Raw genomic sequence first — 14,930 nt, 5'->3', positions numbered from 1 at the left:
CATGATGGCATAAATCACATTGGTGGATGTGCAGGTGAACACTGGCTCTATCAATCTGTTTCTTCCCAATAATGTCACGGCTAACCTGGTGGCTGAACTTTGTGACTTTGTCCTTACCCATAGCTTTTCCTTCCTCCTTGGCCTCTTCAATTATCTGAGACCTCAGCATGAGATCTACTTTTAAGCAAACAAACAAAAAACTTCTAGCCCTACGAGGTTAGGGAACACTGCCATGGAGCCGCATTCTGCTGCTAACAGCATTACCGGATTGGAGCCCTGCAAGAGGGACACTATACTTCCAATCTATTGAAGCAGAGATCCCACTAGCTACTATCTCCAATCAGATGAGTTTTTGAAGTTGGGAGCTTTTTCAGATGAGACCCAATATTGTCCTTTTAACTGCACGTTACCTTCACAATTGCCATCGCATTCATTCTCAAAATAAATTCAAGAAATATTCTTTCTTCTGTTAAGCATCAAAGACCTATCTTTAGGTGCACTAGCAATCTCAAGGCAGAGAAGCAATGTCTCCTGTACTGAGATCTCCTCCTAAGTGGCCAAATGGTCATCAGTACATTAATTCACCAAATTTCTGCACATTTGGTCATCCCATCTTAGCCAATACCATTTCCTTTCTGTTGGTAGAAGTCTTTTCCACATCTTGTTGCCTAGGAGTAGATGAATATACCTAATTTTATACATCCATATTTAGAGTGATCCGGTTTCCCACCCTGAAGACACACTATTCTAAAAATCTCATGGTAATAGATCTGTATACTATAGCACAATGAAAAATAAAAAAAGCATCTGTGTTTTACTGAAAACTTCCTCTTGTTTTTTAGTAGTAACGGTCACATAGCCAGCCTACTGTGAAAACAATTTGATCATCCAGAACAGAGATGGACACTGGCATTCAAAGATTTGGGTTTGTTGTCATTGAGAGGAATTTTCCACGCTGTGCATTGGAGGGACTGTTGTACTGTTTACTTTTCCTCAAAATATGTTTAATATCTCTAATTTAGGAAAGTAGAATTGAATTATCCTGACTTTGGAAGTTACTTCAACTGAAGGAACTTCAAGGGCAGGGCATTCCTTGCTGCTAGTGATTGACAGGTCTGGTTCTGCCCCCAAGCTGCAAGCAGCACAAAGTTCCCATTACAGTGGTTCTGTGGACTTTGTTTACCCAGAAATCTCCTTTCTTCACATAACAGAGAGATGTTTTCCTATTTACTGGGGAAGGGACACACTGTGTATTAATTTAGATGAAATATATGTAGGCCTTTTGCAGATGAAATATCAGTTGGCCTTTGTGTTAAGACTTATTCAGTCTGTCTCCCTTTCATACCTTTTCTCATCAACATTTGTTGTTTTGACATCTTATGAACTTACACTCACTTTTTACAGATGAGGTCATAATTAGGGTAAATTTCTAGGCCCAGTTACCACAACAACCTCCGCCACCCAAGCAGAATGGATTTTAGCAACGTCCCTTTACTCCAGAGCAAAATAGATTTGTTGATGAACTCCAGCCACCAGGGGATAATATAGTTTTTTAACCCACTATACTGTGCTTGGGAGCATATTACAGTGACCTTTTCCCTAAGTTCAGTTCATCTTCAGGTAGAAGTGTTTATCCCTTCAAGACAGAAATTTTCCACTGAATAGGAAAGATAAATAGAAAAAATGAAAGATTTCATTTTTTATCAACATAGCTCATCATTTTGATACACACTTTAAAAAATGTAAATGGAGAAAACAGAGTATGATTGAAAAATGAGACATAGAATCATGAATGTGTATTTTTCACAGAGATCTGGATGTAGGAATTGGATTGCCTGTAATAGATTTCCCTCCCCTTCCTCCCCCCCTCCATTCTACTCTCTTTCTGATATGGAGATTTACACTGACCTTTGGGCTTTTACATCTTGCAATTTGCCAGCTCTTTGATAGAAAAGCACATTCTCACTGGTCACTTAATTCCTTTCTGATGGGTAATATGTGACACTACCAATCAGAGAGTCTTTGATTCACTGTGACAAAAGAGAGAATTAAATGTACTTTTTCCCCCCAATATAGTATTTGCCACACTCCCTTGAGCTGACTATAATCCTGGCTCCATTTTTATTTTCTTGTTCTTTAGGCATGCTATAAACCCAGCTTTATGATTAAACAAGATAAGATAAGTTCTTTTACCATTTGAATACCTAGGGAATAAATCTTTTTATCTCTTGCTAACTTCAGGTGAGGCTGTAAAACACCCTGTACATATTAATGCTGAATTGTATAAGACCATTCCACTTAGCTTGAAGCATTAGGTTCCTGTGTAAAGGGCTGTGTATTATCACCATACGGAGCGGTAATAGACCTAAAGGAGAAAAAGTGACTTTGAAAGGATTACAATTAAAAGAGGGGAAAGGAAGCACACAGAAGTGTCAAAGTCTAATGCTCAAATAGGTTCTTTTATCAAATTAATCCTATAGGGAGGGAAAAAAAGAAATCTTGTCAGGCTTTCAATAGACTGTTTGTTTGTTTTTCCACATATACATTTAAATACAGGCCCAAAGGCCTAACAGATGCAGTAAGTGGATTCAATCTTTATTCGAGTTTTGTTATGGCTAGAAAAGACACCATTAAAAATCATTGTCAGTTTTTATCCCAGTCTTGTTTATAGTCATAAAATAATTCTACATATTAAGTATTCAAATAATACAAGAAAGAAGGATCTCAAAATGAAGGGTGAAAATCTTTGGCCCATTGTACATAGGTTCTGTTAAGTTCATTTTCTCTAGAGACTCCTATTTACTCATCCATTGTAACCCTCTGCACTGAGGGGCTTCCATAACACTGAAAGTACCCTGATACATAACCTGGTACTGAAAGTATCACATGAAGCTTGTTTTCAAAATTATGTTGGCTCTGGTAAAGAACAGATAAAGTATTAAAAGAAAAGAACCCTAGCTTTTCCTTTTTCTTGTCAAAATACCAATACAAATACAGTATAAGAATTCAGTCGTTTTGTGCAGGGTATGTTCAAATAGGATTATATTTTATCAAATATGGTTAATTTTAACTGGAGAATGTACATGAACTGGATGGCTAAGATGGCCATGTATTCCAGTGGAAAATGGCAATCATCTGCGTGAAGAGATTTCTTCTCAGGCAAAAGGCTGTTAGCCACTTTGAAGCTACTTCCTCCAATCATAATGGTGGCAGTGTTATGGAGAAACATTTGAGCTGGTTGGAACATTTTCAACTATATGAAACTTTGTCAAAATAGGGTTAGTCAAATCTGAAACATTTCATGGAGACTTACCAGTTTCAGCAAAGTTTTTATCAGGAGGGTTTTTGTGGTCAAGGGCTCTCTAGCCACTTTGGATGAAAGGGAAAGGGGGAAGAGAGAGACAGGTTGAAAAGCTCAGGTTTTCAGTTTGATAATAGCCATTTTGACACACTTTTTTGTTTTCTATTGCAAAGAAGGGTTTTGTTTTCATTCTGATGCAAAATGAAAACAAACTTTGAAACAGCAGAAGGTTGCTATGAAATGGAATTGTCTTCCAGGCAGCTCTGATAAATAGCTATCCTCATATTTACTTTGATATGTCTATTGGTGATTAAATCTGCTGCAGATTTAACCACGTGATTTAGGCAACTAACCAAAACACTGCAAACTTCAAATTATGTAGTCTTTTGTCCTGTGAGGGATGGTTACTTACACTTTCCCATCAGGTTATAAAAACAATATCTGCTACTTGTAAGATATAGCACCCCTGGTTTGCAGCTGTTGAACTGCCTTGAAAGGCCATGCCTATTGGGGTGCATGGGAGATTTTGCATGAGGGTAACATCATCGCCCGACTCTATGTAAAGGACTGCACCCACAGCCACCAGCATTCCTTATCTGCTGCCAATGTGGAGAGTGAATAGAACTATCCTTCAGTCTAGCTCTTCCCTTAATCTAGCTTCTTGCAGTCACTTTTTGTAGAGTAGTATACAATCATTTAGCATATCTATCCGTCCTTTATCTTGGAAGTGTGTGTACACACCACTGGGTCTATATTGGGCTCCCAGGTTGGAGATACAGACTTGTGCTAGTGGGTTTGAGCTAGCCTGCAAAAAATAGCAGTGTGGACATTGCCGCTCTGACAGAGGCTCTGGCTAGCCACCTGATCTTAGACCCAGGGGCTCGGGTGGGCTTCAGAATCCTAGCTGTAGCATAGATATGCCCATCAATCATACTGGAGACTGATTCCCATGTTTGGTGCCTTCTGTATTTAGGTGAAACCCACTCAGTAATGCAGTGCACTTTACTGCACCTTCAATTCCCACAATACAGATAACATTCTATAAGGATCGCTCTTTGCTCCCCACTCTGCTGCCGTCACAATCACCCTCAGTCCCTCCAATCCGGTTTGGGATGCACATTGCCTAGACCTCCAGACTCCCACATGTTTCACACGTTCAGTCTCCATAGTCCTATCCTGAAACTCCAGGGCAGTGGATTGGGCTATCGGGGCCTATCAGCCATCCGTGCAACAGCACGTAGTTAATGTGCTTACAGGCAACACCATGGACTTGTACTATGTCAACAATCAGGGACTTGTGCATTCCCAGCACTTACCAGTGGAAGCAAGATAATTTTGGATATGGAGCCTCTTGCACAAGCCTCTCAAATACTTCCTGATCAGAATGGCCTTTCTGATAGCAATTGCATTTGGAAGAAGAGTGAGTGAGCATTGTGCTTTGATGACCAGACCACCTTACACAGCAGTCCAAAAAGACATAGTCACCATTGGTATATTTACACTGCAGCTGGGAGCAAGCCTCCCAGCCCAGGAAGACAGACTCGTACTAGTGTGGCTGGAGCTAGTAAGCTAAAAATAACACTTTGGATGATGCAGCTATGGTTCTCAAGCCCACCTAACTCTGTAGGCTGCTTGAACAAGGAAATTTTGGGAGACGACATACCCAGAGGAACCCTAGGAATTGTAGGCTGCAGGAAAGCATATTGGGAAGGAGTGGCAGGGAAAATCATAGAATATCAGGGTTGGAAGGGACCTCAGGAGGTCATCCAGTCCAACCCCCTGCTCAAAGCAGGACCAATCCCCAACTAAATCATCCCAGCCAGGGCTTTGTCAAGCCTCACTTAAAAATATCTAAGGAAGGAGATTCCACCACCTCCTTAGGTAACGCATTCCAGTGTTTCACCACCCTCCTAATGAAAAAGTTTTTCCTAATATCCAACCTAAATCTCCCCCACTGCAACTTGAGACCATTACTCCTTGTTCTGTCATCAGCTACCACTGAGAACAGTCTAGATCCATCCTCTTTGGAACCCCCTTTCAGGTCGTTGAAAGCAGCTATCAAATCCCCCCTCATTCTTCTCTTCTGCAGACTAAACAATCCCAGTTCCCTCAGCTTCTCCTCATAAGTCATGTGTTCCAGTCCCCTAATCATTTTTATTGCCCTCCGCTGGACTCTTTCCCATTTTTCCACATCCTTCTTGTAGTGTGGGGCCCAAAACTGGACACAGTACTCCAGATGAGGCCTCACCAATGTCGAATAGAGGGGAACGATCACGTCCCTCCATCTGCTGGCAATGCCCCTACATATACATCCCAAAATGCCATTGGCCTTCTTGGCAACAAGGGCACACTGTTGACTCATATCCAGCTTCTTGTCCGCTGTAACCCCTAGGTCCTTTTCTGCCGAACTGCTGCCTAGTCATTTGGTCCCTAGTCTGTAGCAGTGCATGGGATTCTTCCGTCCTAAGTGCAGGACTCTGCACTTGTCCTTGCTGAACCTCATCAGATTTCTTTTGGCCCAGTCCTCTAATTTGTCTAGGTCCCTCTGTATCCTATACCTACCCTCCAGCGTATCTACCTCTCCTCCCAGTTTAGTGTCATCTGCAAACTTGCTGAGGGTGCAATCCACACCATCCTCCAAATCATTTATGAGGATATTGAACAAAACCAGCCCGAGGACTGACCCTTGGGGCAGTCCACTTGATACCGGCTGCCAACTAGACATGGAGCCATTGATCACTAACCATTGAGCCCGACAATCTAGCCAACTTTCTATCCACCTTATAGTCCATTCATCCAGCCCATACTTCTTTAATTTGCTGGCAAGAATACTGTGGGAGACCGTGTCAAAAGCTTTTCTAAAGTCAAGGAAAAACACGTTAGATTCTGTGCTGTGCATCTTAGGAGGGGCAACACAGGAGCAGGGCAACATTGGATTTAAACTACTTTTGTACCTCCCCTCGGGGCTGAACACTGGAGTAAGTTCACGTTGCTCCCAGAGCTGCTCTAGCTCACATCAACCTCTGCATGACTACCTTTGGGCTGTTCTACCTCTGATGCCCCTACACCAGGGACTGTGAGAAAGGAAACCTATACACTGACTATTCCCTACCTATGGACAGGGAAATTCTGCCCTGTATGGCCCCTGAACTGTGCAAGGTAGCAAGTAGGGATAGAAGTGGGTCAGAACCTCAAAACAGACCTGAGACACCCAGTGTGTGAACTGTGGGACTTCTTGTCCCTTTGGGTTGTACAGTTTTATCCTTTCACATTGGATATCTGGGCTGCAGGAAGTTGTAAGAAGCTCATTTATGCTCTTTTTAAAAACAATAATTGATACGCTCTCCATGGAGCTTGAACCAAAACCTTCCAGGCTTTTTTTTAAAGCACCTTCCACTCTATCTGGCCCTTTCAATGCACTGACCATTAAATATAATGTGTCCTTCTTTCCTATCAACATACTAGCTGAAAAAAGACAAAAATCAGGATTAAGTAACGCAAATAATAATAGGATGGTAAGCAGGGTGATCACATGGTTAAGGCAAGTGACTTAGATGTTAGACCTAGCTCTGCCACTGAACTTGGCCTTACCTTGGACGAGTTACTTCACTTCTTTGTGCCTCTGTCTCTCCTCTCATCATCTGTCTGTCTTATCTATTTAGTTTGAGAGTTCTTTGGGGCAGTAGCTGGGTGGTTTTTTTATGTATTTGTACACTGCCTAGCACAATGGGACCCTGATTTTGGTTGGGACCTTTAGCCATTACCACTGTAATGCAAACAATTAATAAAATTGTAGTTCAAACTCAGTACTGTATAGAAGTGTTGCACAAAAAAGTGATATCTCACGTGACCATATCTGGTAGGGAAGATACAGATATTAATTGCCTTAAATTTGTTTTGATGTCCGTGCATATAAACCTTCTGCATTACAGCTTGTGCTCAGACCACCTTCATTCTGGCATTTCTGAACTTTTGACTTTTCAACTTTAATATTCTTTTAAGATAGTTTTATTTTAAACCTGGTTCTAAATAGTTCTACTTTTTCTTTCTATATAGCTACTACTCAGTCACTAGTAGAATTAGTAAAACTTTTTGTTCTCTGGAGAAATTCTGACATTTTTGAAACTTTTTTTCAGTCCGAATGGGAAGGGTATTTTTTGTTTTTAGTTTTCTGCAAAATGAAAACTGCAAAAAAAAAAAAAAAAAAAAAAATTTTTGATAATCAAAATGTTCTATTTTGTTAAAGTTGAAACATTTTTACTTTATAATGTAAAATTTTCAAAATGAAAAATCAGAACTTATGATAAAGTCAAAACAGAACATTTAGACAATATTTAAAATGTTTTATATCAATTTTTTTCCAAAATGAAATGTCATTGAAATGGACACATTCTTGCAAAACATTTCAATTTCAACCAAATGGTACTTTCAGATAGAAAAACATCTTGTTGGAAAACTTTTGACTCAAGCCATTCATAAGTGAAGCAAAACATTTTGGTGCAATAAGAACGGATGGGCATATGGAAAGAGAACTTTTATTCTTCTTCTGCTGGTTCAGATACAAACCAACAAAATAATATTCCTTGAGCTGTCCTGAAGTTTTAAGTGCCACTGGTTTACAAACAGATCTTGACTTGCAGATCCCATACATAGTAAAAATGGTGAGTTATATCCCCAACAGCACCTAATAAGTTGTTTAAATAAAAACAGCTGTGTTGATTTCAGCTCATCTCTAAACAGGAGAATAAAACTAATGCTTGCCAAATACAAATGAGTGTAATTTTTTTTTTTAAATTATAAACTGATATTACAGGATTATATGTTTGGCAAAGGGATTTCTGGTACGTGACTATTCGGGATTAAAGATTCAACGAATAACTAAACTAAGCTATCAATTGCTCTCGTGCCAAAAGGCAAATTTTTTGCAGATGGAGGAGTGATGCATTCCCTTTGCTGAAAGACCTAGAAATAGAAAAGATTATTTTCTCCTGTCGTGTGAAGTCAATGACCACATATAAGAATGTGGATCTTTATGGAAGGAGTATAAGAATTTTATTAGGGGGAAAATAAAAATACATAAAGGTTTCAAAGAGTTTTTAAGTAGGGGAAAGGGAAGGATGCTCAGCCTAAATAATTTTGTGCCTTCTAGCTCTGCACATTTATGATTCTAGGGGCCTGATCCTCAGTTGGTGTAAATCGGCACAGGTACAGTGATTTCAAAGAAATTTACACCAGCTGAGGATCAGCTGTGTGAGATAGTGACACTCTCTTCCTATGTTATGGAATGCCTCGATCAGTTACAATGTGAGATGTCTTTCACTTCAGAGAGGTAAAACTCCATTTGATTTCAAGAATCCAAGATTTGGCCCGCAGAGTCTAAGATCGGTGCCTATGCTGGTCTATATTTTTAATGATGAAGTAGCATAAGTGCTCCTCCAAAGGCATTTTTGGCACAATGCACAGTTTATTCCTCTTACCAAATTTAAAAATTATTTAAATACAATGTCTAGAATGTCAATCAGTCCTGATCTTAAGTGGAATAACTGTCTCTGCAGCATTCCCCGATAGAATTAATTCTATTTTGGTTTAACAAACAGAAAGGCATTCCTTGCCAAAGTTATAGTACCCTTACCATGGTTAGGAAAGAAACCTGAATTAATAACACCACTACAAAACAAAATGGCAGTAAGCACCCACAATATCTAATTATCAGTCTACAAAAAGCATTCAGTCTCCCGAAGGTGTCTGTACTACACTGGTAATGTACATTGGTGGATGTGCATTCTGAAAGATTCTTCTGGGTAAAAGGTAGAGCCCTGGGCTATTGCATAGTAATACTATGTTAGTTAAAAACATTAACGGTGGCTTAAGCCCATGAGCTGGATCAATAGTTATTTTCCTGTAGCTTTCTGTCTTCTCTTACAGAATTATTTCAGACTAATAGAACTGAATTTGGCTTAATATGACCTGTAATAGCCACTGTGCACAAATGTACTGTTAGACATTGGAGCTGCCTCTTAAGAGAGAGAATGCTGGCAAGAACCCTGATATTATCTCCTTGTTGCCTTAAAGTGAAGCCTGGGATCTTTGACTTCAGAGCAATCAGAGCTGAGCTGCAGGGACTACATCCATAGAACACCATCTAAAGTAGATGAACAAAGTGCCACCACTCTTCATCCCCATGTCAATAGCTGACCAATTCTCAGAATGCAAAACCTGCCTTGAGGCCTGCGAAGGGAGTAGATATTATTGTGTCCCACTGTTTGACTTGTTCAATTAAAGATAGTTTCATTTATCTAGCAACTGATGCAGAAAAATACCATCAGAAACAAAAGCTCTCCCAACTGGTATGAGACATTTGCATCAAAGATATTTCCAATCATTTAAATCTATTCGCATTATTTTGCAGCAAAAGAAAATCTTTTATAGCCGTTGTGAATTCTGAATTCATATTGTCATGAAAATTGTAAATAAAGGGGGAGGGGGGAATTTCTCTTGAAACACGTATCTCATCCTGTAGCAAATTGCTGTTGTATGAATATATATTTATCAGGACAAACAAGAATTAGCAGAATGAGGTTCATATTAAGGGGTAGACTGTCATTATAATACAAAGGGACTTACACATGTACTTAAATCAGTTCCTTAGTTACACTATATTTTGCTGCACGTTGTGCCAAAGTCCAAGGCTTGTCAGGTCAACACACTGAAAAAAATTCCAATCTCTTACAAAAAAATAACTTCCCTGAATATTTAATTAGCAGTTCCTGCAACTTCAAGGATTTACTTATACAAGCTAAAAATGTGAATTCAGCTCAGTCCTTTATGGGATTTGCTGAAGTCCTAAAAGAATAAGGGCTGTGTTTTCAAAGCTTAGTACATACTTGTGTTTTCAAAATGCAAGCACCTATTTCACCTACAAAACCATGCATCTCTGTTTGCACCTAACATTTGTATGTGTGATATGGTCTGGGTGCATTTTCGGCCGGATTCCTTACCACTTGATCGGCAATAAAGCTCCCATTGACTTCAGCGGCGCAGAAGCTAGCTAGACCTAAGCTTTAAAAAATCTGACTCTGATAGGTCTTTTGTATAAGAATCTTATCTGGCTTCACCTCTGTTTCCTGAAGCTTGCCATGCTGCTCTTCAAACAGCTTGGCCTGGATTTTTCTCTGCTGAACTGTGCTTTAGGGATCTGTTGTATCGGACAAAGGATCTGGAAACAAAAATGAATGGATTATCAGAAAAGAGAATCTCTACTCTTGGAATGTTTGAATGTCCTCTATCACTCCGTACTAATAACTGACAAATACTTAAATGAAAAGATTCCAAAGCACTCTACAAACTGTACAAATAATATATATAACACACATTCCCAGACAAAAACAGGTAAAGGGAGCTAAGGGTGACAGTACACATTAAGCTTGTCTTACTCTCTAAAGTTTTTCCAACTCAGCTGTGGCAGTTAGAGGTGTGACTTTTTTTATCTATATTTTTGATCACCACAACTATACCAATAAAAATCCAAGTGTAGGCAGAGTTATTGTATAAAAGTGCTTATGACAATATAGCAGATTCCATTTCACAAACCAAAATAAGCTATACTACCCCTACCATAAATGTGTCTAAACCAGTATAACGGTCTATACCCAGGGACTTTTGCTGTGTTAACTATGCCTGCATACTTCAAGTGGCAAAACTTTTAAGAGTAGAAAAGGCCCTAGTAATTTGGAGGGGCGGGAGGAGTGGAGGGGGCATTACAGAGGTGTAGTAATGATCCCTGTAACAAGCACTGTAAACTTAGAAAATCCAGAGTTTAAATTTAAAAGAAATCCAGACACATTAAGGTCAGGAAGTGCCCAGTTAAGGCCCCCAAATAACCATCTCTCTGTCTATAAGGATTCTCCTATGCAATAACCATAACACTTTTGATTGATACATATTAGTGCTCGTAGTCCTAGATTAGATGTATCTGATTTTTAATACACATTTAAAAAATCCTGTTATGATCTTACTACAGGAGAGGTCCACTAGGAGGTTTTTTAATATTGGAAAACAATGTGTTTTTCTCTGACCCTGTTTTGGAAACCATTTCAGCTGAAATTTTTCATAAAGATTTAGTCTGAGGCAAACACCCAGCATGGAAACTTGGCTCCCAAATGCTTATTTGACAAAATTATAAGCAACCAAAATCAGGGTCTGATAAGGGAAAGTGTGGGATAACCTTAATAGAAAAAGTTATCAGTACTGCCCATAACTTGTATAGTAACTTGATGAGATTTTCAAAGTGCTTTATAATCCTGGGGACGGAAAGTTTTATTAGGTCTCTGTGATGGGGCATTGGCCCCACACAGGTGTAGAAATGGTTAACCTCAGCAGGGAGCAGTGGAGGTGAGTCCTATGAGTGGCCCAGAGAGGCTGCATGAGGCGCAGCCAATAGGAGGGAGACTGCAAGGAGCAGTCAGTCAGGGCCCAGCAGGCTCACATAAAAGAAGCTGTAGGGCAGAGCTGAGATCAGTTGCTGGCAGAACCCCAAGGGGTGAGCCTGAAAGAAAGCTAGCACCGTGGACAGGGTGATTGCTGGCAGGAACCGGGGGTGCGGAGGGGAAGCAAAAGAGCAATTTTGTGGGCTGCAGGGATTGAGCAGCTGAGTGCCCTGAGGCAAGGTGAAGAAGGTGCTGCGGCCATGGGGAAGTGGCCCAAGGGATCATAGCAGCAGTGAGAAGAACTAGAGGCGTAGCAGAAAGTTGCTATCCACAAGGTCCTTGGGCTGGGATCTGGAGTAGTGGGCAGGCCTGGATACCCCCCCCCACTCGCCATGGGGGATGTGGCATGATTATTGTACTGAGACTGTAACCCCCCCAAAGGGGGGGGAAGACATTTGGTGACACAATCAACAGACTCCAAGGAGAGACTGCTGAAGTGGAATTAATTTGCAAACTGGATACAATTAACTTAGGCTTGAATAGAGACTGGAGTGGATGGGTCATTACACAAAGTAAAACTATTTCTCCATGTTTATCTTCCCCCCCCACTGTTCCTCAGACGTTCTTGTCAACTGCTGGAAATGGCCCACCTTGATTATCACTACAAAAGTCGTCGTCGTCCCCCTGCCCCCCGCTCTTCTGCTGGAAATAGCTCACCTTACCTGATCACTCTGGTTACAGTGTGTATGGTAACACCCATTGTTTCATGTTCTCTGTGTATATAAATCTCCCCACTGTATTTTCCACTGAATGCATCCGATGAAGTGAGCTGTAGCTCACGAAAACGTATGCTCAAATAAATTGGTTAGTCTCTAAGGTGCCACAAGTCCTCCTTTTCTTTTTAAAGAGGGCACTGTGGTTCCTGAGGCTGCAAGGGGGGTTGCAGGCAGATGCAGAGACAATGTGCAAACCATACACAGGGGCATCTGCCTTAAGCTAGTCCCCAGAGAGACCAGGAGGAGGTGCCAGCCCAGCGGTAAGTGATGCACCCCATGACAGTGTCCTTTACAGACAGGTTTCAGAGTAGCAGCCGTGTTAGTCTGTATCTGCAAAAAGAAAAGGAGGACTTGTGGCACCTTAGAGACTAACAAATTTATTTGAGCAAAAGCTTTCGTGAGCTACAGCTCACTTCATCAGATGCATTCAGTGGAGAATACAGTGGGGAGATTTATAGACACAGAGAACATTAAAAAGGTGCCACAAGTACTCCTTTTCTCTCCTGAGACAGAGAGAGGTTAAAGTGACTAGCCCAAATCTGTGACAGGTGAGGGAACAGAATCCAGGACATCTGATGCCAAGGACTGGTCTACACACAGTTTTTGTACTGCTGTTGTCATATCGGTTTAGAAACAGAGATAGAGAAAGGAGTAGACCTCACTAGTGTGGGCCTAGTTATACTAGTATAAAAATGTTTATGATGGAGTAGCTTATTCCTGTAAATGTACAGGAAGACACTGTACCAGCATAAGTACTGTGATGCCAATATACATGCATCAACAGGAGGAGCTGTAGCAATTGAACTATAAAATCACACCCTAACTGAACTAGTTAAATGGGTACAAAAACTATGTGCCCCCCAGGCTTTGAGTCCTCATCACTAACCATTGACTCTGCCTCCCTGTAGAATCCCAGTCTGGTCCCTCGGTATTTAAAATCAGGCTCAAACTTCCCGTGTATATTTGAGTGAGTTAGTTGCTATGAGGAAGCCTCTGGTATCAGTATTGTTTGTTAGCCTTCAACCATTCATTCCCAGTCAAAGCAATAGTCTACAAAGATGTCTTTCACATCCCCAAGACAATGAATCAAGATACGTTACTAGATCATTCATATCATCGTCATTGAACTTCTGAGGCCTTCACAAGGCTGAGGCTTTGAAAAATGTCAATTGTAAACTTGTGTGTATTTGTCACACTATTTACACCTGAAGTACATGTGCACAAGATAGTGTTTCTGTGGAGCCAAAGGGGCAGCAGATATGTACATTTAGTGCTTCTGTTTTTCAGGGTTTATTCATTTCATTTGCGGGGGGAGCTATTTTTATCTATTTCATGTAGAGGTCCAAAAATTGGGCCGTTATAGGGCTTTTCTGTGTATACACTGTAATAACTAATGTACGTTACATGCGCTATTCATTACAGTAGTATATATGGTAACAAGTAATTTCTTTAATGTTCCCCAGTGTGCTTAATGTAGTGCTGTTTGAAACACTACTATGTTAAAAGTGTACTGGGGGAACCTTTAGTACACACTAGCAGGGTCTACACAGACCAATTAATGTGCAACATGTCTGTATGCTGTAGAAATCACACCCCGGTAATGTGCATTACTGATCTGTGTAGACAAACCCAGTGATACTCATAACCATTATGGGTGTTTATTGGAGAAACACTGATTTCTGATTTCCAGTGTTTCATCAGTGTTTATCAGTTAAAACCGAAAATCAGAAACCCAAAATATAAATTATACATGAGTGCACATGTGCACAGTGCTCACCGTTAAACTCTTTACAATTTTGTGTTTTGCTTAATGACCATTGTCAGTGTTTCATGCTCATAACATAGGGAATACTGGGACTAGTGTGCCAACAAAGTGCTTGCAAACAAGTGCATAAAGTCAAGTGGCAACCATTGTGTATATATTATTATAACAGGCTGTCAGTGTTGTCTTGAAAACCACAGCCTGTTAGCAGGTGATGATCCTGCTAAAGAGCATTTACCGACTCATTGGTGTGGCTGGCTTGTTAACCCATTTGGGTACAAGTGAAGTAGGAGTAGAATCATAGAATATCAGAGTTGGAAGGGACCTCAGGAGATCATCTAGTCCAACAGCCTGCTCAAAGCAGGACCAATCCCCAATTTTTGCCCCAGATCCCTAAATGGCCCCCTCAAGGATTGAACTCACAAACCCTGGGTTTAGCAGGCCAGTGCTCAAGCCACTAAGCTGTCCCTCCCCCATGCAGAGAGACTGGTAGGGTTTGAGACAGGGAAGGAAGGCATCAAGGGAGTCGGTGGACGCCGCCCAGAGGAACTCTGCCCTGAGGCATGAACAGACAGAGGATCAGAAATAGGCCCTACAGTCACAGGAGACTCCATCGGCCAACCTCCTCACCCTGGTTTTATAGATGGCCACTTTAGCCAGGGCCA

The sequence above is a fragment of the Eretmochelys imbricata genome, chromosome 1 (genome assembly GCF_965152235.1).
Source record: "Eretmochelys imbricata isolate rEreImb1 chromosome 1, rEreImb1.hap1, whole genome shotgun sequence".
NCBI classification, from domain to species: Eukaryota; Metazoa; Chordata; order Testudines; family Cheloniidae; genus Eretmochelys; species Eretmochelys imbricata.
The sequence above is the reverse complement of the archived record's forward strand: the minus strand, read 5'-3'. Positions refer to the sequence as shown.